Source organism: Mus musculus, chromosome 12 (assembly GCF_000001635.26).
Source record: "Mus musculus strain C57BL/6J chromosome 12, GRCm38.p6 C57BL/6J".
NCBI lineage: Eukaryota > Metazoa > Chordata > Mammalia > Rodentia > Muridae > Mus > Mus musculus.
Window position 1 is genome coordinate 80,067,625 of NC_000078.6, and position 21,003 is coordinate 80,088,627.

Sequence of the window (21,003 nt, forward strand, 5' to 3'; positions counted from 1 at the left end):
AAGGGGGTGTTTCAAAAGGAAAAAAAATTCAGAGAGGGTCTGGGAAGGAATGGGGGAATAAATTGCCATTTAAGATGGGAACGGTCTCCTGGAACACTGTCACATGCCTAGGTGTCAAGCCTTTGGCTCACACAATCCTGGAACGCAAGAGTAATACCTTCTTGGAAGTAGGTTATCCAGTTCAACCATCCATTTCAGAGATGAGGAAAATGCGGGGGGTGGGGGGGAGTCCATTTTCACCCACTAATTATCCATGGAAGACCCTGAATTTCCCAGAATGCTTTGCAGTCGGAGGAGGAGGAGGAGGAGGAGGAGGAGGAGGAGGAGGAGGAGGAGGAGGAGGAGGAGGAGGAGGGGAGGGGCGTCTGAATGACTCTGACCAATGAACTGCAAGTGGTCCTAAGCCAATCAGGTAAGAGATACTCTAACTTCTCAATCCTGATTCAGCGTAGCAACAGCAGCAAAGGGAAGATATTTTCATCCGTTATCAAAACAAGAAAGCAGGTGTCCCTGTTCATGCTTCTGAAACTTGCCTCTTCTTTGCCACTGAAGTTTGGGCTGTACTCGAATGGCCTAGAGACAGAGAATTATGGGAATAAAGAGCCTTGCTATACAGCAGGTCCTCTTCTCCAGTAAAACAGAATCAGAGCAGGTAGGAAGGCAGATTTTCTGTCCTAGGCGATGAGCAGACAGCAGCATCCTCTTGCCGTTATACTCCATACTCTTCTCAGCATCCGTGGCTGCCCCATCTTCATCCCACTTCACTCAGGCTTCAAGAGAAGCCAAACGGAACAGAAGAGAGATTGACCCCAAACATGGCAGCAAATATCTCAGAAGAGGGGGTGAAAAGAGCATAGGGATCGGAGGATAGGGAGGTGTGCCACAAAACATGGACATGACATGGATAGTGGACTCAGGAACTCAACTGCAGCTATGGCTACCATAAAAGACCTGCACAACACTGGGTCCATCAAATTTTCATCTGGGGGGCTGGGGGAGCTCATGAGGCCCCACTCCTGCCTAAGGGACTCCTGACAGTTAATGACCTCTGGGGAGAGGATGTCACTTTCTTCAGTACTGGAGTCACTAATGAGTTACCCATGTTTCAGTACATCACAACCCCCCCCCCATACTGATGCAAACAACCCTAATTAAACTCAGCAGGTCACAAGCATGCTCAAAAGTAAGAAGGATGCATGGGAAAAAAGGGCTTCAGGGGGAGGGAAGGAGGGATGGGGTGGGAAGTGGGGGAGCCACTAATTTGTGGAGGGAGAGGGAAGAGGTCTGAAGAGTGAGGAGATGAGTCAAGAAAGAGCTAAGACTAGAACAGAATCCAGTTCACATTTTTTAGAAGGCTGATGGTTTCTTTTTTCTTTTTTCTTTTTTCTGTTTTGTTTTGTTTTGTTTTGTTTTGTTTTGTTTTGTTTTGTTGAAGCTGGGCTTCTCTGCCTTAGTTCTGGCTGTCCTGGAACTCACTCTGTAGATCAGGCTGGCCTCGAATGTTTGTCAGATGCTTCAGTTTGGCCTGAAGAAGTCTCCAGTGGCTGTAGAGATAACTGGAGGCACCTGAGGAGTCACAAGGCTGGGGAGGGGAAAACCCCACCCTCAGAGGTGGCTGCCAAGAGTCCCCTCAGAGGTGCAGTCACTTGTGGTTGCAATCAGACCCGCAAGTGAAAAGCTACATTGGGCCACACCAAAGCAAGATCTCTTTTTTAAAAAATCCAAATCACATCCAGGTTCCTCTTCCTGCCACACTGAGTAGGCGAAGGGGATCTTTCTTCTTCTGTGGCTGTTCCTCTTTGGACAGAAAGGGGAATGAATGGCTGAAAACCAAGACAGGTTAAAGGCCAGGTTAGGGAGCCAGGCTATGCTGCCCAAACTGAAGACTCCTCTCCAGGACTCTATACTTGAGAGGCCTGGATCTCCTTTAGCCCCCAACCCTGGCCATTTACCTGATCTGAGATGTCACCCTGCCACCATCTACCCCCACTTCCAATTCAATCCCACCTTCCCTCCAGCTTTTCTCCTTGAGCCTCTCCCATCTGACGTCCATCTTCAATGTGGGTTTGTTTATCTTGTCTTGTTTGTCTTTTTTGTCTTGTTGTTTATTTGGGGATTTTGGCTTTGTTGTAGGTTTTGACTGTCTATCTGTTTGTTTTGAGACAAGGTCTCACTGTGTAGCCCTATCTGGCTTGGAACTGGCTATGTACATCAAGCTGGCCTCGAACTCAATGAGTTCCTCCTGACTCTGTCCCTTGAGTATAAGGATTAAAGCTATGTGTCACCATGTTGACCCTGCAGCTTGATTTTAAAGCCATTCTCACCAAGGACATTACTTCGATGTTGTTACCCAGACAGTGCGATCTTAGATTCAGCCTTAATGGCAACTTCATTTATTAGGGTGGAGTCTCAGTATCCTCATCTATATAATAGAACCCCAGTCCTGTAGAGTCACTGTAAAGATTATATTGTTTGAAAAGTACTTGGTAAATGCCTGCAGGACAGAGCTATGAATACAAGTTAACAGTCTTTCATTCTAATTCCTAGGGGACCACACATCAGAGTACACACACACACCTTAGGTCAGGCCCTTGACACCACATCCATGTCCTGCAACTGTCCTGTCAGAGCCGCTCAGTGAAGACTGCAAGCTGCCTCTCTCCAGGTGGGTCACATTTTATTGCCAAGTTAGGTTTGGCTCCAAAGTGATGGGGAAGGAAGGGACCATGACATCATGACCTCAGATTTACAGAAGAAGTTAAGTTTACACAGGTAACACTATTCACACAATTAAATTGTTCTCCCACCTAAAACACCTGCTATGTGTTCCATAACTCCCTTCTTGAATGCCCTGAGCCTGAAAGTCTTCCTTATTTATCTCACCCTATTCTAAATTTCTCCTTGGGAAACAAACACACTTTTTCTGTACAGATGTTACATGCTGTGCATTTCAGTGGCCCTGGGGACAAGTATTTTCTATTCCCTAAGAAGTACAAGGCTGAGGGTCCCCTCTGGGGAATCCCAACTTTCTCAAACTAGGATAGGGGACTTGGTCTCCCCTCTCCTTCTTATGCCTACCGGGCTCTCATAGGTTCCTTTAGGCTCCTCTGAGCAGAGCCCGCTGGGAAATTGGTGTTCAGCCAACCTAAAGCATTAGCATACCTAAAAGCCACATTTACATTTTATTACTTTGTAAGAAGACCATTCTAGTACAACCTGTAATAAACTGAGGGAAGGGAAAACTGACCGTTTGCCTGGTAGTTAAACTTGCATATTATTTAAAAAACATTTTTAATAAGGAAATGGTTGATGACATAAGAAGTTTTGTGGTGCGCTCGTTGTCTTATTTCTCTGATGTTTCTGCCTCATTTACCCAATTCTTTTTGGGTAACCAGAGGAATCGTTCCCTAATGGGGGAAATCCCCTGATTTAGTATTCAAAGCCCTGCAAACTTGGTTCCTCACCTCTTCTTATTTGTGTATGCCTCTTTGAGCCTAGCTTGGCCTCAGAGAGTAGTCCTACTGAATGAGCAATGGCAGCATGAATGGAGGCACTCTAAGGTGGTTACTCTGGCCGGGGGTGGGGGTGGGGGGGTGACTAGGGCGTGGCCTCACAAGGAGCTGCCCATACATCAGAGGAGATCCTGGAGGGCCTGGACCATGGCAAGGAGAGGGTCATAAAATTCACATCTCCCATGACAAACACAGAAGGTTCTTTGTCCCTCTGTGTCCACTTCTGGGCTCTAAGTGACAGGCCTTACTTAGCACTGTAATAAATTAAAAAATGACAGACATATAATCTGGCAAGTAAACTAACAGTCACTTTTTAGAGCAGTTTGCAAAATGTATCAATATTTTAAATATATAGAGATCCCCTTTGTCCTGGTTATTTTGCACTTAAGAATTTATTTTGTAGGTATCTATTCACACAAGCTCTCAAAGGCAAATAAGCAGATATATTCATTGTGCTCATGTTTATCATAAATTGAGAAACAGAAGTAACATAAATAACAATTAGTAAAAGAATAATTAAGTGATATACCATAGGTATGTACTACAGAAAAGTATGCAAGTGCTTAAAGCAATTAGTTCAAAGGCTGGCTAAATAGCAAGTTTGGGGCCAGCCTGGGATACATATGGTACTGTCTCAAGAAAAACAATGGGACTGGGAGACCGTGCCAAGGCTAAAGCACTTCCTCCACAAGTAAAGGGACATAAGTTTGGGTCCCCAAACCCACATAAACATTGGAGCCTATCACAGTCTCCCTATTATTCCAGTCTCAGAAGGCAGAGACAGGGCACCCCTGAAGCAAGCTAAGTATGAGACCAAATGAACCAGGGAGTTCTGGGATTGATTAACAGGCCCTACCTACCTCAAAAGAATAAGGTAGAATAGTGGAAGGCAGAGGAAGATTCCTGACATCAACTTCCACACACATACACATATGCACACAGAAGTCACATACATGCACATATACACACCACACACATACACACTACACATAAGCATATACACATATACAACACACACATACACAGCATAAACATACACACATATATACATATACAACATACACATGCACACATACCTATTTAGAGATAAGATCACTTATGGTATCTGTATGTACATAGACATGTGACAGGGTGAACATGTAGGAGCCAGAGGCCAATATGATGACTTCCTCCTTCTTTTCCACCTTATTTTTTGAGGTAGGGTCTCTCACTAAATCTGAAACTCCCTAGTTGGCTAGCCTGATTGGCCAGTCTGATTGGCCAGCAAGCAGCCAGATCCTCCTGTTTCTGTGCTCTTCTGCCTCACCTCCTGGCACCAAGCCTCTCTCTCCACCCTGTAGCTGGGACTACAGACACTGGCCACCATAACCCACCTCTTACGTGAGCACTGGAGATCCAACCCCAGGCCCTTGTGCTGGCACATCCAACAGTTTACTGACTGATAGGGTCTTTAATGGGATAATCAAGATGAAGTCTTGATCAAGTAGTCGTATCCTCCTGAGAAGAGATTTAAATATTACCCTTTACAGAGTGAAGACATGCAGAAAACAGCCATGCACCAGCTAAGAAGAGATGCCCTCACAGCTGGCAGACAGAGACAGGGTGCTGATATCCCACCCCAGACCTCTGCCCCAGAGCAACACATCTCTACTTTCAAGGCCACAATGGACTTTGTGTGGTGGCCCCTGCAGTCCATGCTTCTTTCAGACAATGACTTTGGTTTTTCTAATGTCCAACTTCTTAAGGCAATGTCTCCTTATCCTATCCAAGTTGTAATATCTAAAGAATCTTAAAAACAGCCAGCTGGTGTTGGCACATGCCTTTAAGCCCAGCACTCAGAAGGCAGAGGCAGGCAGATCTCTGAGTTCGAGGCCAGCCTGAGTTCCAGGACACGGAGGGCTACACAAAGAAACCCTGTCTCAAAAAGAGAAAGAGAGACACACACAGAGGGAGACAAAGAGACAGAGAAACACAGACACAGACACAGACACAGACACACACACACACACACACACACACACACACACACACACACACACACCAGAGAGAGAGAGAGCATTCTTCAATACTTATTTACTACTTATGTGTGCACATACATGTGTTAATTTACCTACTCTTTGTCTATTGTTGGTGGAGACTGAAGCCAGGCTTTGTAGACGCTAAGCTCACGTTTTACTGCTAAGCTATCAGCCCCCAAGAGTTCGTATTATCTGACTGAGAACAAATGGGATGGCTGTGCCCTTCTAGAACTCCAGAGAGTTTATAAAATGTCTGGGGTGCAGCTGCCTGCAGGAGCATTGCCATGGGGACTTGGAGCCCAACTGAAGATGGTCCAATGTTGGCTAATTTCAGATTATTTACAAAGAAAATGAAACCTCCCTCCCCAACACCCATATAAATCCAGGAAATAAGGTAACAAAACATCCTTTAATCTGCTTCAAGAAAAATATGTTTTCAAATAGCAGGTTTATGGCTTTTGGTTTGTTTTGAGACAGGGACTCAGATAGCCCAGGCTGGCTCAGTGTTGAGCTGTGATTGACCTTGAAGTTCTGATTCTCCTGCCTCCAGCTTCCAAGCAGTAACAGGTGTTTGCCACCATGCCCAGTTTATCATGTGGGGTGTGTGTGTGTGTGTGTGTGTGTGTGTGTGTGTGTGTGTTATTTGTGTGCACAGTGTGTGTGTGTGCACAGTGTGTGTATGTGTATGTGTGCAGTGTGTGTATTGTGTGCACAGTGTGTGTATGTGTGTGTATGTGTGTGTGGTATGTGTGGTGTGTGTGTGTGTGTGTGTGTGTGTGTGTGTGTGTGTGTGTGCAGGAGTCTTTCCCCAGGCAGCCTCCATCCTGTTTATTTGGGGTTTTGTTTTCTTCTGTTTTTCTTTGCTTTGCTTTTATGCTCTTTTTGTGTGACAGGGTCACTCTGGCTAGGTTACCTGGCTAGGTGTCCCAGGGACATGTTTCCACCTTCCCAGCTCTGGGCTTTCCAGCCTGGGCAACCACACCTCGCTGCTTCATGTGGGTTCTGTGGGTTACATTCTTGTCCTCATGCAAGCATGTTACTGACTAAGCAACTTTTCCAGCCCTATGGATTTAGACTTTTTCTGTTTTTTAATTTACTTTTGGAAATTTTAGAGAATGTAGGGGAAAAAAATCTCCATTTATCAACCACCCTGAGGCCACCTCTGTTTACTCTTTTGTATATTTTTACTTTGCTTTATATAACTATTTCATAATTGGATACAGAGTAACATATACAATTTTACATACTTTTTTATTTATAAAACATTCCTCCACACTATTGTAATCTTTCTATAAACATCGTTTTAAATGATGGCAAAATCCCATCAAGTTTATCAGTTTTCCAAATGTTGATCTACAGAACATCTGTAGTAAGAGTCACACAGGGCATGCTGAAAATATGGATATCTGGACCCCATCCCGGACCCATTAAACCAGAATTGCTTGTGGCAGGGGCTGGGAATCTTCATTCTCCTAACTTTTCAAGGCATTTGCAAACCTATAAAAGGATGGAAACTGCCAGAACTGACATGCCTATAATTTCAGTACAACTTTATCTGAGTTGCTGGACACTGCCATTGTTCCTGGCACTGCATAAACAGATTCATAGCAGACATCTTTGTGCAGAACACATTTCTGCACATTCTACGGCATGTCCTTAGGTCAATGTAGTGGTTTGAATAGGTTTGGACCCCCATATATCCATGTGTTTGCATGCTTGGCCCACAGGGAGTGACACTATCAGGAGCTATGGGCCTTATTAGAGAAAGTGTATCACTATGGGGTGGGTTTTGAGGTCCTATGCTTAAGCTCTGCTCAGGGAGGAAGAGAAAGATACTCTTCCTGGATGCCTTCAGATCAAGATGTAGAGACTCTCAGCTCCTTCTCCATCACCATGTCTGCCTGGACACTGCCATGTTTCCTACCATGATGATAATGGACTGAACCTCTGAAACTGTAAGCCAGCCCCAATTAAATGCTGTCCCTTATAATAAAAGTTGCTTGATATCTCTTAACAGCAATGAAACCCTAACCAAGACAGATGGTTTTTCAAGAACTGATCTGATGATATCCGAGATGTGAGCCTTTTTAAGATTCTTGGTAAACATACAACATACCTGTACAGTCCCCTTGGGTTTCAGGAAGACAGCTATTGCCAAAATCCAATCCGCATTTCTATTTATCCTATCTCTATTTCCCATCTTTATTAACGACAGGTAATAATATAGTTAAAGCAAGGAATGAGAAGATGGTCATGCATATCCTTTGTAGACACATACGGACGGACTCTAGCCTGCCTATCATGCAGAATGAGAGCTTCAGATAGTCATGGACACCCCAAGGCTACCAGCCACCAACCACAACCCAAAAACATCCTATCTGTTCTCCAGAGAGCCTCTGTCTCATGTGCTACAGGAAGCGTTCTATTCTCGGTGACACATTTGAAGGCAGATACACAAGGATGTGCATGCAGGTAGGTAAGGCTGGGCTCACCTGCCTAAAGAGGATCCATCTCTCCTAGAACAGCCATGGCAACAGACAGGTTTGGGTACCTCCATACAGGAAACTGATTCAGACAGCTATCATGTACTCAGGTCAGGACAGCTTCTATACATTTGTAATTTATGAGCTATCAAGGGGTCAGGGAGAACCACAAAATAAAATGGCAAGTTACACCAGCACATTGTGCACAGGCTGCAAGCTAAAATGACTCAGGAGAAAGGAGATGACACAGAGACACCAGTAACCTAAAGCCACCTGCTGCGCTCAGCATCCACCGTGTGCTAGCATTCACCTAAAAGCTTTATAAACTGTAACCTAATCCTCAAACTGAGTCTATGGGGTAGCATCATCTCCATTCTACAGAGAAAACGGAATTGCAGGTTTGGAGATGGCTCAGTGGGTAAAACACTCATCACGTAAGTATAAGGACTGGGGTTCAGATTCACTCATGCAATTGAGCATGACAACCCGCCATTCCAGTGCTCAGAAGACAGAGATGAAGGTTCCCGGGAGCAAACTGCAGTCAGACTAGCTATAGCCAGTGAACTCACTGTTCATCAAGAGACATTGTATGTGCACGTGAGCTTGTGTGTACATAGAGAGAGAGAGAGGGGGGGGAAGGAAGGAAGGAAGGAAGGAAGGAAGGAAGGAAGGAAGGAAGGAGATGGAGGGGGGAGGGAGAGAGAGACTACACAAACATACACATGGCCAAAGATGGAGAAAGAGAGATTAATTTGTCAAATCACACAGCTAGTGAGCTGCAGAGCCAATACTCGAATCTAAGTATTGTCACCCTGACGTTCATGCTTCTTAGTTTTGGAAGGACTAAGACACATAAGAACTCCGCATATGGAAAGTAAGATCAACCAAGGAAGCCAAAGCCAAGTCAGCAAAAGTGGATTTCAGGGCAGAAACTATAGACCCACATAACCAGCACATTTTAGACACACTAGGCTATTCATTACAAACCCACATTTTAGCCTCAGTGTTGTGTGTAGGGACCCTTCAAGAGCAGCATACAGTGGGGGGAGAGGGGTAGTCATCCATCTTCCAGAGTACCAGATCCATTCCCTATACACCCCAGGAGTACATGAGAGTGAGTATGTGTAGCCCATGCCCTCATCTATGAGACCTGTTCACAGCACCCTTCATGCTGCCTCATTAGCTGGACCCTCAGAAGCACAGAAGGGACCTATTTGGTGACCATGTCTGCAGATTCACATTGTCTTGCCTGAGCCCTTCAAAGGTGGGGGTTGGAGGTAAGGCACTTTCTTGTACCATAACTCTTCCCCCGAGGGAACATCTCTGGATTTCATCTGAAGAATTCAAAAGCCTCCACCAGAATCCATCCTCACCTGGCCATAAGGCCTCCCACCACTGCAACTAATCCTTTGTGTTGTAAACTTGCACGTGGAAACAGTCTCTAAGCTTTCCCATCAAACTTGGCAGGCCAGTAAACGACTCACACCACTGGAGCAAGCCAGATTCCCCCTTAAAAAGAAAACATATTAAGATGATGATGATGATAATAATAATAATGTCAACAACATTTGACAGTCTCAGTTTACTAAGTAATTCTCATTTATCCCTCCTGTTAGGAATACGGATAAGATCTGCTAGACTACTTACAAATAAACTGAGGATTCAGGTCCATCTTTCTTAAAATGGCACCAAAAAAGTTACTGGAGAGCCAGCTAGCCAGCTCAGCAGCCACCAAACCTGATGACCTGAGTATGATTCTCTGAGCCCACATGATGGAAGACCCAGTCCTCACAAGCTGTCTTCTGACCTCCGCATGTGCTCCCCTACACACACTCAAATAAATAAATGTAAAATTTTAAGGCTATTGAAGAATATGACTGAGAACTAGACTCAGGTTTCACCCTGCCCCACCTGATGCCCCAAGTTGGTGCTTCTGTTCATCCAAGCACCTAAAGCCCATGTTTAGAATGGAGAGGATCCTGGGATCTCAATCTCTCTCTCTCTCTCTCTCTCTCTCTCTCTCTCTCTCTCTCTCTCTCTCTCTCTCTCTCCCCCCCACCCCCAGTCCAAGTGGTGAGCCATCCCTGCCTGTCCCTTGGCAGAAGTGTGGGTGACTTTTCTCTGTCCAACTACCAGCGCCAATGTTCTTGAGTGTCTCAGCGCCCCTTCCTGTCATCCTCTCAACAGCTCCTGTCTCCATTTGAGCAAGCCTTGGCTCTGGGAGGTCAAATGACACGTTCAAGTTCACGGAGCTAGAAGCACCATAAGCCTATTGTCTGCAGCTCTCATCCTTATTGAAGATTCTTAAAAAACATATTCTGAAGCCGGGTGGTCGTGGCACATACTTTTAATCCCAGCACTTGGAAGGCAGGGGCAGGCAAATCTCTGTGTGTCTGAGGCCAGTCTGGTCTATAGAAATCCTGTCCAGGAAAAAAAATGTGTCCTGGACTGTATACCTCATAGCTTCCAGGAGATTAGAAGCCTCAAGTTTAGCACTGGGCACTGACCACAGAAACAACCCTTGCTCTTCACACCTGTCTCTAAGGCCTCTAGGCCCTGGGCATCCACAGTTGAATAGTTTGTGGACTCTAAGGGAAGGAAGGCTTATTCCTCTAGGATTCTATTCTAACTCAGAAACTTCTATCCTCAAAATGCAGCGAATACCGCTGCCTGGGCCAAACATCCTGGCCTGCTGTCATCAGCCAAGTGGTTGAGTGCTTGAGGGGACCGTCACCCGGAGCTGTGTTCAGGAAAGTTCATGCCATGATCCCTGTTCTCTTGGCCTACCCTCATGTCCCATCTTCTTGCATTTGCTCGGATACTGAACGTTCATTCCCCTTAGGCCATTAACACTCTAGACAATTTTTAGTTCTCGAAAGGATGACATAAAGAAGGCATGATTTATGCCTTTTGTGGCACAGGTTCTACAAAGACAGAAACTGAGACTGGGTCCTCTTATGCCTTTCTTGGGTCACACAGCTGGATGGACCTTTAAACTCTATGGTCAAAGCTGTGACCTCCAGCTGGGGGAAGACCCTTTCTTAAGCTCTCCCACCAATGACCCCTCCACCTCAGAGGACACTAAGCTTGTGGAGGAGCTCGGAGAGCAAATGGCTGCACAGTCACATTTTTCAACAAGTGTGGCCTATATACATCTGATGACATTTCCCTAGAAAACTCAACAGTCAGAAACCAATATTCCCGCTAACACCCTGGCTACTGGATAAGAGATGTGAACTGCATCTTAAGAGCTGGTAATTCTGAGTTTCTGAATGTGTACTATGGTTAAGATTTAAATAAAAAGGAAGTTCACTTGTTCTTCTGGCTTCCTGACTAGTCGGGTCTGGCCTAACAGTGTTCCATCTGGGGCCGGCATAGTGGCCAGGACCTCATGAGGAATATCCGTATACCTTAAATATCCACAACCAACTAGAGAAGCTGGCATATTCCTGGGGCCTCTTTCCCACAGCACTGTGACAGACATGACCTCATGTATCCCAGCAACATCCTCACAATCTCAAGAGCAGAGGATGGCCAAAGATACCCTTCTTTTCAACCCTAAGGGAAATGGAGTCACCAACTGAACTGAACCTTAATAACTGAAACAGACCCAGTTACCTACCAGGAGATGTGTGCCCTCCACTCCTACTCGCCCTGGACCATGGAAGGAAGGATGAGTCTGGGGGACTCCTGAAGCATGGGCTGGAGTTGGATTTTTATATCTGTATAAAGAAAGGCAATGGCCCAAGCTGTGGAGATAGTTAAGTCAGTAAAGACAACGTCCAATGGGAAAGACAAATACTTTGGCCACTATGCCATGCCTGCTGTTTCCTCTCCCTCATTGCTACCTTATAGCACCACAGACCACTCTGAACACAACTGGCTGCCTGTGGTTTGTGCCTGTTTCTTCCATGCTGGGATCTAAACGTCATATAGCAAAGAAACTGTGGCCTAGGGAGAGCTCAGGTTGACCTAGGACAGGTTCTGTTGCCTTTTGGCCTCCAGAACAAGGCAAAAAGAGTAGCTGACTCCAGCCTCCTCAGAGACCGGCCCTAAAATCCCGGGAACCTTTTCTAAGATAGCCAGAACAAAAGCCTAACCGACTGGTGCCCTGACTCTCTCCTCACCAACCCAATCCCTACCCTACCCTCCTGGGTTTCTCCAGACCCTTTCCCTAACTGCAGCCTACTCATTGGCCCCTCATTCAACCCCACCCAGATGAGCCCCCAGGCCTCACTTTTCAGAGAATGAGCTGAAGGGTCCCTGAAGAGCAACTCAATACATGTAACAGAGGATGAGCCCCTGACTCAACAACAAAAACCAGAAGATCCAGGGCCACACTGCTTGGTACTGGCAGACCTAGACAGGTTTCCAGGAATTTGGGAAATGTTTGCTCCACCATCCTGTACACAGAAAGTCAACAAAGGTGATTGGAATGTCAGGTGGGGGAGGGCAGAAAAATGGACGTCATCATTTCTGAATGAGCCAACCAAGGCACCAGGGTGGGAGGGCTGTCTTCCCAAGGCCACGCTCACTGTTTACTAGTGTGATCTCTTAGATGCACAGTCCAGGGCTGAGAGGCCCCAGTCCTGTCAGTGACAGCTGATGTCCAGGCAGTGTGACCTCATAAGGCTCCCTTAGCCACCCATTAACAAGCAACTGTAACGCCTCTGGCACTGTCCCATGCCCTCCAACGAGGCCTGTTTGCATCTCTGCTCTTCCTCTGAGGGGCACTAGCACCCAGGGGTGCCCTGTCACGTGGAAAGTCATTTCCCAAGACTGAAAAAGCAAACCAATGGATCTTCAAAGGAATAAAGGCAAACTTCTATTTTAAAAAGTGCAATGGAAACCAGGCATGATGGCCCATGCCTGTAATCCTAGCATTCAGGGGTCTGAGGCAGGATGATTGAAGCAAATTCAAGGCTAGACTGGCCTACATGGTAAGTTCAAGGCCAGCCTAGGCTACAGAGCAAGAGTCTGACTCTAGATAGATAGATAGATAGATAGATAGATAGATAGATAGATAGATAGATAGATAATAAATAAATGCAAACGAAAAGTCAAGAAAAGTGGTACATGATATATATCAACAGTCCCGCTGGGCGTGGTGGCGCACACCTTTAATCCCAGCACTTGGGAGGCAGAGGCAGGCGGATTTCTGGATTCATGGCCAGCCTGGTCTACAGAGTGAGTTCCAGGACAGCCACGGCTATACAGAGAAACCCTGTCTCAAGAAAACCCAAAAAAAAAAAAAAAAAGTCTCAGCACCCAAGAAGCAGAGGGAAGATGGTTGCAAGTTCAAGGCCAGCCCCAGTTGCATAAAGGCAAGGGCAGCTATGACACATAAAAATAATAATAGCAACAATTATAATAAATAAAATAAAATTGATATAAATAATATATAAATATATGAAAGAAAATTGTAATAGCAATAATAATGGAGACAACCCTGGGATCCCTACTCACCCATCAGCTGCAGGTTCTTTGACAGCAGAAATGACTCCTGCCACTCTTCAGCCTTTCAAGTCTCAGTCTTGTTACCTGTGAAACAGCATTGTTGCCTCTTATGCTGCCTCCTTGTGAAGTTAGAAGTAGACAATGAATATTTTAAAATGTCCCGACTGAGACTAGAGAGATGGCTTAGCCGCTAAAAGCACTGGCTGCTCTTCCAGAAGATGGTGTTTAATTCCCTGCGCCCACACAAAGGTTTACAACTGTCTATAAATCCAGTTCCAGGGGCTCCGATACCCACTTCTGGCCTCCACAGACACTGCATGCATGTGGTACACAGATATATGTTCAGGCAAACTCTCATACACATAAAATTAAAATACTATTTTAAAGTGCCGTGGTTTCTCAAATGCTCTCAGAGCCTAGGCAATTATCCGTTATTAACATAATGTTCCCTGGCATTTGATAGAAGTGGTCTGTAGGGGGCAGGGAATAGAGGGAAGTTACTTAGGTAACTCAGCCAGGTTATCCAGGAAGCTCCCACCAGCCTGCTTTAATGAGTTCCCCTTAATCATAGTGGCCTCTCTCCCAGTGCCTGGCTCTTTCTGAACTCTTCATGAACCCTGCAGTCCCTGGCTCACCCACATAAGCCCATGGTCCCTCTCCCCAACAAGATGTAGGCCCATCCCAACAACAGAGCCCCCCACTAGCTCCCAGGTCAGGCTTTCCTCAGCTCCCATCCTTCATGAACCTATGGGGGTTCCCACAACCCCTCCTTTCTCACTGAAGTATCAGAAAAATAAACCACAGGCTGGCTAGCCCGTCTCTAGAGCAGATGGGGTCTCCAGTTCACTCAGGTGTCCTGGGGGCATCACTGTGTGGCATTGGGAGGTAGGAGGCCTTGGGCCACCTTGGAGTCCCCCAACCTTGGGTTCCTCCCATTCTCTGCACCCCATACTAAATCCAAGGGAGGGGCTGGGAACTAGCATTTCCTAATCCTTTATTATGTGCTGGGCTCTTTGCCCATATTCACACTACTACTCCCATTTAACAGATGAGGAGAAACAGGTTCCCAGATCTATGGCAGGCAAGGCATAGAGGAGCGAGGAGAAATATAAATCCAGGGCTCTTACCCTCAGCTTGGGTGCGAGGGTGGATCCCACATTCACAGTCATCTGCTGAGTCTATGCACAGCAGATTTAGTGGAGCAGGTCAAAGAAAACAAAGTTCTCTAGGCTCTGGGTTCTGAGATTAGGATCTCCATAAGTACTGGAAATGGATATGAAAAATAAAGACTTGCTATTATGGTGGCTATCTTTTCATTGTTGCATTATTTTCTCAAAAAAAAAAAAAAAGTTCTCAGGAACCTCTTTTCCCAGAGTGAGCAACCAATTCAAATAAACAGCAGCAGCTAATATCCATGGACCACTTACTATGCACCAAAGCTCTTTATAGGAGTGTTCCCATGGAATCCAACAGACTGTACAGTTGTCTCTGTTAACCTGCTTTGTGGGTGCTGAGACTAAGATGAAGACATTTGCCGCAGATCACTGAGCTAGCGAGGAGGTTTCACCCCAACCGTCTAATATTATGCCTTGTGCCCATGCTCTCAATGTCTAACCCAATGAAGGGACCTCCTATGTGCTGTGTCAGAGAGTCAATAAAGAACCAGGATCAAAGCTGTTGAATACAGTGGGAAGAAGGATGGGAGGGAGGGAAGAGAGAGGGAAGGAGGCCCATCAGGCTGGAGGATGACCTTATGAACATGGAAGAATTGAGGCGCTTGTCTGTGAAATTGTAGTACCTCCTCTACTGCACCCTAGAGGGTGGGACAGGGATAGTAGGCAGATGCAGAGTGTCTGGGGACACACCCTGCCTGATGGACCGCCTCTTGGTGCTCAGCTTGCCTCCCACCTGTCCTATTCTTGAGTTGAAGATCTCCCAGGACATCATCTGTAAGCCGTTGCCACCACAGACCCACCCAAGCCCCGGGCACAGAACACACCATTGGCTAAGCTTTGGGAAGGAAGGACCACTAGGTGAAGAAGGCAAGCCCCTGTTCTAGGTGTCCCCACATGAGAAGAGCACCCTCCCCCATTTGTTTTCAGAGAGCAGTCAGTCTCCTGGGGTCCCTCATCTCCTGTTCCAAGGAGTCTGTTATTGCTGCCTCTCTCTTCCTCCAGGCCCCCTCCCTGCCTCCCTTCCTTCCAGCCCTGTGTTCTCTCCTCTGCTGCTTCCTCAGCACCTCACACTTCCTCCCCTCACAGGTTCCCCTTTCCTCTGCTTGGGAGGCTCTTTCACTGGATCCCAGCTGACCATGTGGTCGTTCTGCCCACCTTTCAAAATCCACTTCCATATCGGCTCTGCCAAATAATCTTTCCCAAGGTTAGGACCCCAGCAAGGCTTTCATGGCCTACCCTGTCGGGGCCATAAGTCGCATCATAATTTCATTGCCTTTAATCTCCACAAGGGACAGGCTAGGATGTGTTCTGCCCTGACTCCAGGCTGCACAGCATAAGGTACAGACTTTCGGGTCCACAGACGTGGTACACTGCAGACTCAGCTTGTTTCAGAGAGGCAAAGGAACACAGCACGAGGAATTCTTGAATTAGTGTGAACATGTTATCACTAGCTCTGTGGTGGCTGGAGATCCTTTCTCAATTGCCCTGAGACCCACAGATCCTCAGACCAGGAAAAATGCAGTTAGACACCAGCCATTTCCTTGGTTAAGGATCCTCTCCCACCAAACCAAGGGTTCAAGCCTCCAGCTAGCCACCGTCTGGATAAAAGTCTGGGGGTCAAAGAGAGATGGGTTCAATAAGCCCTCCCTGAAGGCCTTGGCTAGCTGAATGCAAGCTGAATCCAGGAACCCCACACTGCCTCTGCCCTACCCCCACCTCCCTCAGGAACCAGTCAACAAGAACCTAAGCTTGAATAAACAAGGCCACAGGAAAACCAGTCCCTTATCTGTTACCGGCTTTGCTTCTCCAGCTCAGCCACTTGGCTGGAACGCCAGGAGGAGGGAGTCACCCAGACTCCTCCCATCTCTACTTCATCCTCCCTAGCCAGCTCCTCCCCCAGGAGTGGCTATGCTCCTAGGTCACTGACCCCTACTAGCTGGAGAGGGGAGGCCAAGGCTCTCTTAACAACCCATGTCAAGGCTGAATCGCTGATTGTCAATGCTGGAGAGACTCCTGAGCCCCTAGTCCCACTTTCCTCTTCCTTCTGTCAGAATGGGGGATCATAGTTGGGTTCTTCTTGCTAGAGGAGGTAGACAGAAGCTGTGGGGTAAGCCATCTGTCAGCTGGTTGAAGGTCGAGGCTCTGGCTTAGACATCTAGGTCAGGAGGTATGCATGTGTGTGCGTCTTCAGGACTAATAGACACTTGCAACAAGATGGATTCATTGGGTTCATTTGTCTCCTGCTGGGAACAAAGTCTCCTGCTGCTCCACATGTCTGTATAGTGAGATAAAAGGCTACAAAGGATGTGGCCTGGGTGAGTCTAACTGTCTGACCGGCTCCATTTGTATTTATAATTTCATAAGCCTGTTGCTGACCCAGAGAGGGGTGGTGGCTGATTAGCACAGCCCAGGCTGTCACATTACACTGGAGAGATTCCAGTCTGAAAATAAATCTGGAGGTCTGAGGTGTTGGGTTCCATGAAGTAAAAATATCTGAGCCACATCCCCTAAGAAAATAGATTCCCATACTTCCCAGAAAGAAAGAAAAAAAACTTACCAGTGAAAGGGGGTGGGGCATGCTCTTTTCCCCTCACACAGCCACTGGCTTCTCTCCTTCCACCGTAACAAAGGTACTTCCTGGAGAAGGTCAGGGGTGAGGTAACGTTTATTTTTCCTCAGATATACAACGAGGCAAGATTGAGAGACATGTGAAGACAGAAAGTTCTCCAGGACCAAAAGAAACACAGACTCCAAGTAGGTAGAGCCCAGGCCTGGAGACTGGCGCTGTCGGTACTATGAGACTTAACTTTATGGAAATGAAGTGAGGAAAAGATATATATGTATACGCTCCACAAATAGTCTTGAAAGGGGCACTGGGGAGAGAAAGTGCCTGAGAAGCCAGCCCTGTGGGTGAACTAGAAGGAAGCAAACTACAGCCTGCCCCCAGCTGAAGTGGAAGTTTCTACTTTCCTCTGCTGGGTGGTGGGCTAGAAGGGAGGTTAAAGCGTTTAAGAACACTTATTAAACTAGATTTTGAAACAAATCTAGGCCTACACCCAGTTCTCAGCACGGCTTGGTTTGGAAACATCAGAGTATGCATCTGCTTGCTCCTGTGATTGGCTGCTCTCAAGCTTCGGCAGGTTCGAGTTGTTCCAACACAGACTATAGAGCCTTGAACACCTAAGACATCTTGTACTGAGAGATAGACCAAAACAAGGGACCAGAAGCATCCAATCAAGGCAGAAGGTTAGGTGCAATCAGCCTGGCTCTAACACAGAGTGAGAGGTGATCATAGTTTGCCACCATTACCACATCATAGGGAGAAGACGCACAAACTGCTCATCTGAGGCGGGGAGGGTCAGACCGCTTCTCAAAGCCATGTAAAATGTTCTGAAACAAATATACATTGAAGTGTCTATTTGGGGCCCTTGGGATACATTCCTCAACAAGGGAAACCAAGACCCTTTGTTCAAGAAACTCGTATTCTAGTCTTATGGTTTTTTGTAACTCTATTCCAAGTTCACCAACTGGTTTCCGGCTTCTCAGGTCTGTCGCAAAAGAATTGGTAAGGCTGGAATTGTAACCAAAACAACATGGTACCAGGAGAAAATTAAAAAAGGACAGAGAAAGAACAGATTAGAAGCCCCAGTAATAAACCCAGATGTCTCCTATTAGCAGCTTCCCCACAAAGGTGCCAGGAACGCACATTAGTGAAACCTCACCAATTGATGGTGCTGTGGATTTCTCATCCTGTACAAAACTGAACTCAAAATGGACTGGAGACCTGCATGTAAGACCTGAAGACACTTGGAAGAAAACATAAGGGAAATGTTGGAACAGGCAACACCTTTTCAGATATGACTGTCCCCAAAGCACAGGAAACAAATGAACAAAAAATTGACAAATGGAATGACATCAAACCCAGAAGCATCTGCATAGCAAAGGAAACACTCAACAATGGAGAACGAGGGCCAGCTATTCACCCGCTGAAGGGAATTCAGAGGATATAAGGAACTCACAACACTTAAAAGCAGCAACAATTCAATTTTAAAAGTGGGCAAATGGAGGCCAGAGAGATAGTGCCACAGTTAAGAGCACACACTGCTCTCACAGAGGACCCAAGTTCAGTTCCCAGCATCCACGCTGGGTAGACTACAACCATCTGTAACTCCAGCTCCAGGGGAAATCTATGCTTCTCACCTCTCTGGGCACCTGTGCTCATGTGCACATAGCCACATGCATACAGCACACAGACACATACATACACATAATTCAAAAATAATAAATAAATAAATAATTGTGGCATATGCCTTCAATCCCAGCACTCAGGAAGCAGAAATAGGAAGCACTTTGTGAGTTCAAGGCCAGCTTCATCTACATGGTGAGGTCCAGAACAGTCAGGATTACACAGAGAAACCCTGTCTTAAAAAGCCAAAAAATAAAAATAAGTCTTTCAAAAATGGGCTAATGATCTGAACCTACACTTCTCCATGGGAAACATATGTGCTCAACAAATATATGAAGAAGAAAGTTAGCCAATGTCACCAGCCATCAATATAGTACAAAGCATAACTTCAATGGGAAAACATTTCACCCCAACTAAAATGGGGTGAAACAAACAACAAAAATAACAAAATGCTGGCAAGTATATAGAGAAAGAGGGACTCTTATGGAGCAGATGTGAATTGGTCAACTGTTATGGAGAACAGTACAACAGTTCCTCAAAAAATAAAAAACCAGAAATAAACAGAAAACCTACCACATGATCCAGCTGTCCTACTGTTGTGTGTGAATCCAAAGGAAATAAAGAGAAGGCTATACCTTCCTTCACATTCATGCTTACTTTGACACTGTTATAGCAGTCAAGATAGGGAATCAGCCTCAGTGCTCATCAATAGATGAATGAATAAAGAAATTGTGGTATATATCACAATGGAGTATTATATAGCCATAGAGAAAAATCAAAATCATGTCATTTACAGCAAAACTAGATGAAATTGAAGGACATCACATTGTCAAATTAAGCAAACACAGAAAGATAAACACCACACACTCTCCCATGTGAAGTCTGGGGGAAAGTTGTTTTGAATAAAGAATAGCCATGAAGATGTTGGAGGGAGTGGCTGGAGAGGTGAACAAAGGGAGCTTGCATTTGACAAGCTTTTGCTGTGTGTGTGTGTGTGTGTGTGTGTGTGTGTGTGTGTGTGTGTGTAGAAATAAAACATTAGCACTGTGGTGGTTTGAATATGTTTGGCCCAAGGAGTGGCATGATTAGGAGGTGTGGCCTTGTTGGGGGAAGTATGTCACTGTGGGGGTGGGCAATGAGACCCTTTTCCTAACCACATGGAAGCCAGTTTTCTCCTAGTGGCCTTCAGATGAACTCTTCAGATATAGAACTCTCAGTTCCTCCTGCACCAAGCCTGCCTGGACCCTGCCATGCTCCTGCCTTGATGATAATGGACTGAACCTCTGAACCTGTAAGCCATCCCCAATTAAATATAATTGTCCTTTATAAGAGCTTCCTTGGTCGTGGTGTAAGTTCACAGCAGTAAAACCCTAAGACAAACACCCAAGAGTATGTACAATTATATATGCTAATTCAAAATCTAATCAAATAAACACCTTTTTAAAATTCATGAGCTTGGACCTCATTGCCTGCAACAGAACAGACTTAAAGACCTTTCCCATGGTTTGGGCTAGGGATGTAGCTCAGTCGGTAGGATGTGTCTAGCATACACAAGGCCCTGGATTGGATCCCAAACACCTCAAACTCATCTGTAGTCCCAGCACTTGAGAGAAGATCAGGAGTCCAAGGTCATCCTTACCTACATAACAAATACATAGTGGGCTAGGCCTGAGTCAAACAACAAAGAAAAGCTTTCCATGTCGCTGGCTTTGTTACTGTTCATTGGGAGAGTATTGGACTCTTTGTCCTAGACAGAATAAATTTGCCCATGTGGTATGCTTTGACCAATGAGGCATGTGTAGAAGTGACAGCTGCTTACCTATGGTGACATTGTATGGTGACTGGGTAGTTCGTCTTATCATGCTCTTTGCCCTACTGTTTATGAAACTGTGTTCCAAACTGATATGTACCACAGTCACTCCACTAAATGAAAAATGATAAGTTGGACTGCAGAGGCGACGCTACAGTAAAGATCATGGCTGTTCTACCAGATCAATTCCCAGTACCCACATGGTGGCTCACAACCACCAGTGACTACAGTTCTAGGGGATCCAACACCCTCTTCTGTCCTCCACAAGCACTAAATTCACAAGCTATACACAAACAAGCCTGCTGGCAACACCCCTCAACACATAAAACAAACAAGTTATAACCATAAGAAAAACCTTTGAA

General features: G+C 45.9%; 1 long non-coding RNA gene across 5 annotated transcripts in view; it reads right to left on the reverse strand.

The window, feature by feature from the left end:
* Gm36660 overlaps positions 1-18,420 on the reverse strand; it is a 67,637-nt gene extending 49,217 nt beyond the window's left edge. The window contains exons 1-6 of one of the 5 annotated variants that reach the window (XR_381738.2): positions 17,203-18,420; positions 14,598-14,733; positions 13,480-13,554; positions 11,636-11,762; positions 9,387-9,522; positions 1,477-1,823 (exon numbers count right to left, since the gene is read on the reverse strand). This is a non-coding gene — a long non-coding RNA (predicted gene, 36660). Of the gene's footprint in view, positions 1-1,476; positions 1,824-8,698; positions 9,523-11,635; positions 11,763-12,250; positions 12,988-13,479; positions 13,555-14,597; positions 14,734-17,202 lie in introns of those variants that run through there. The other 4 variants (XR_001780644.1, XR_381739.2, XR_872852.1 and 1 more) reach the window with 4 other exon arrangements.
* Positions 18,421-21,003: the final 2,583 nt, after the last annotated feature.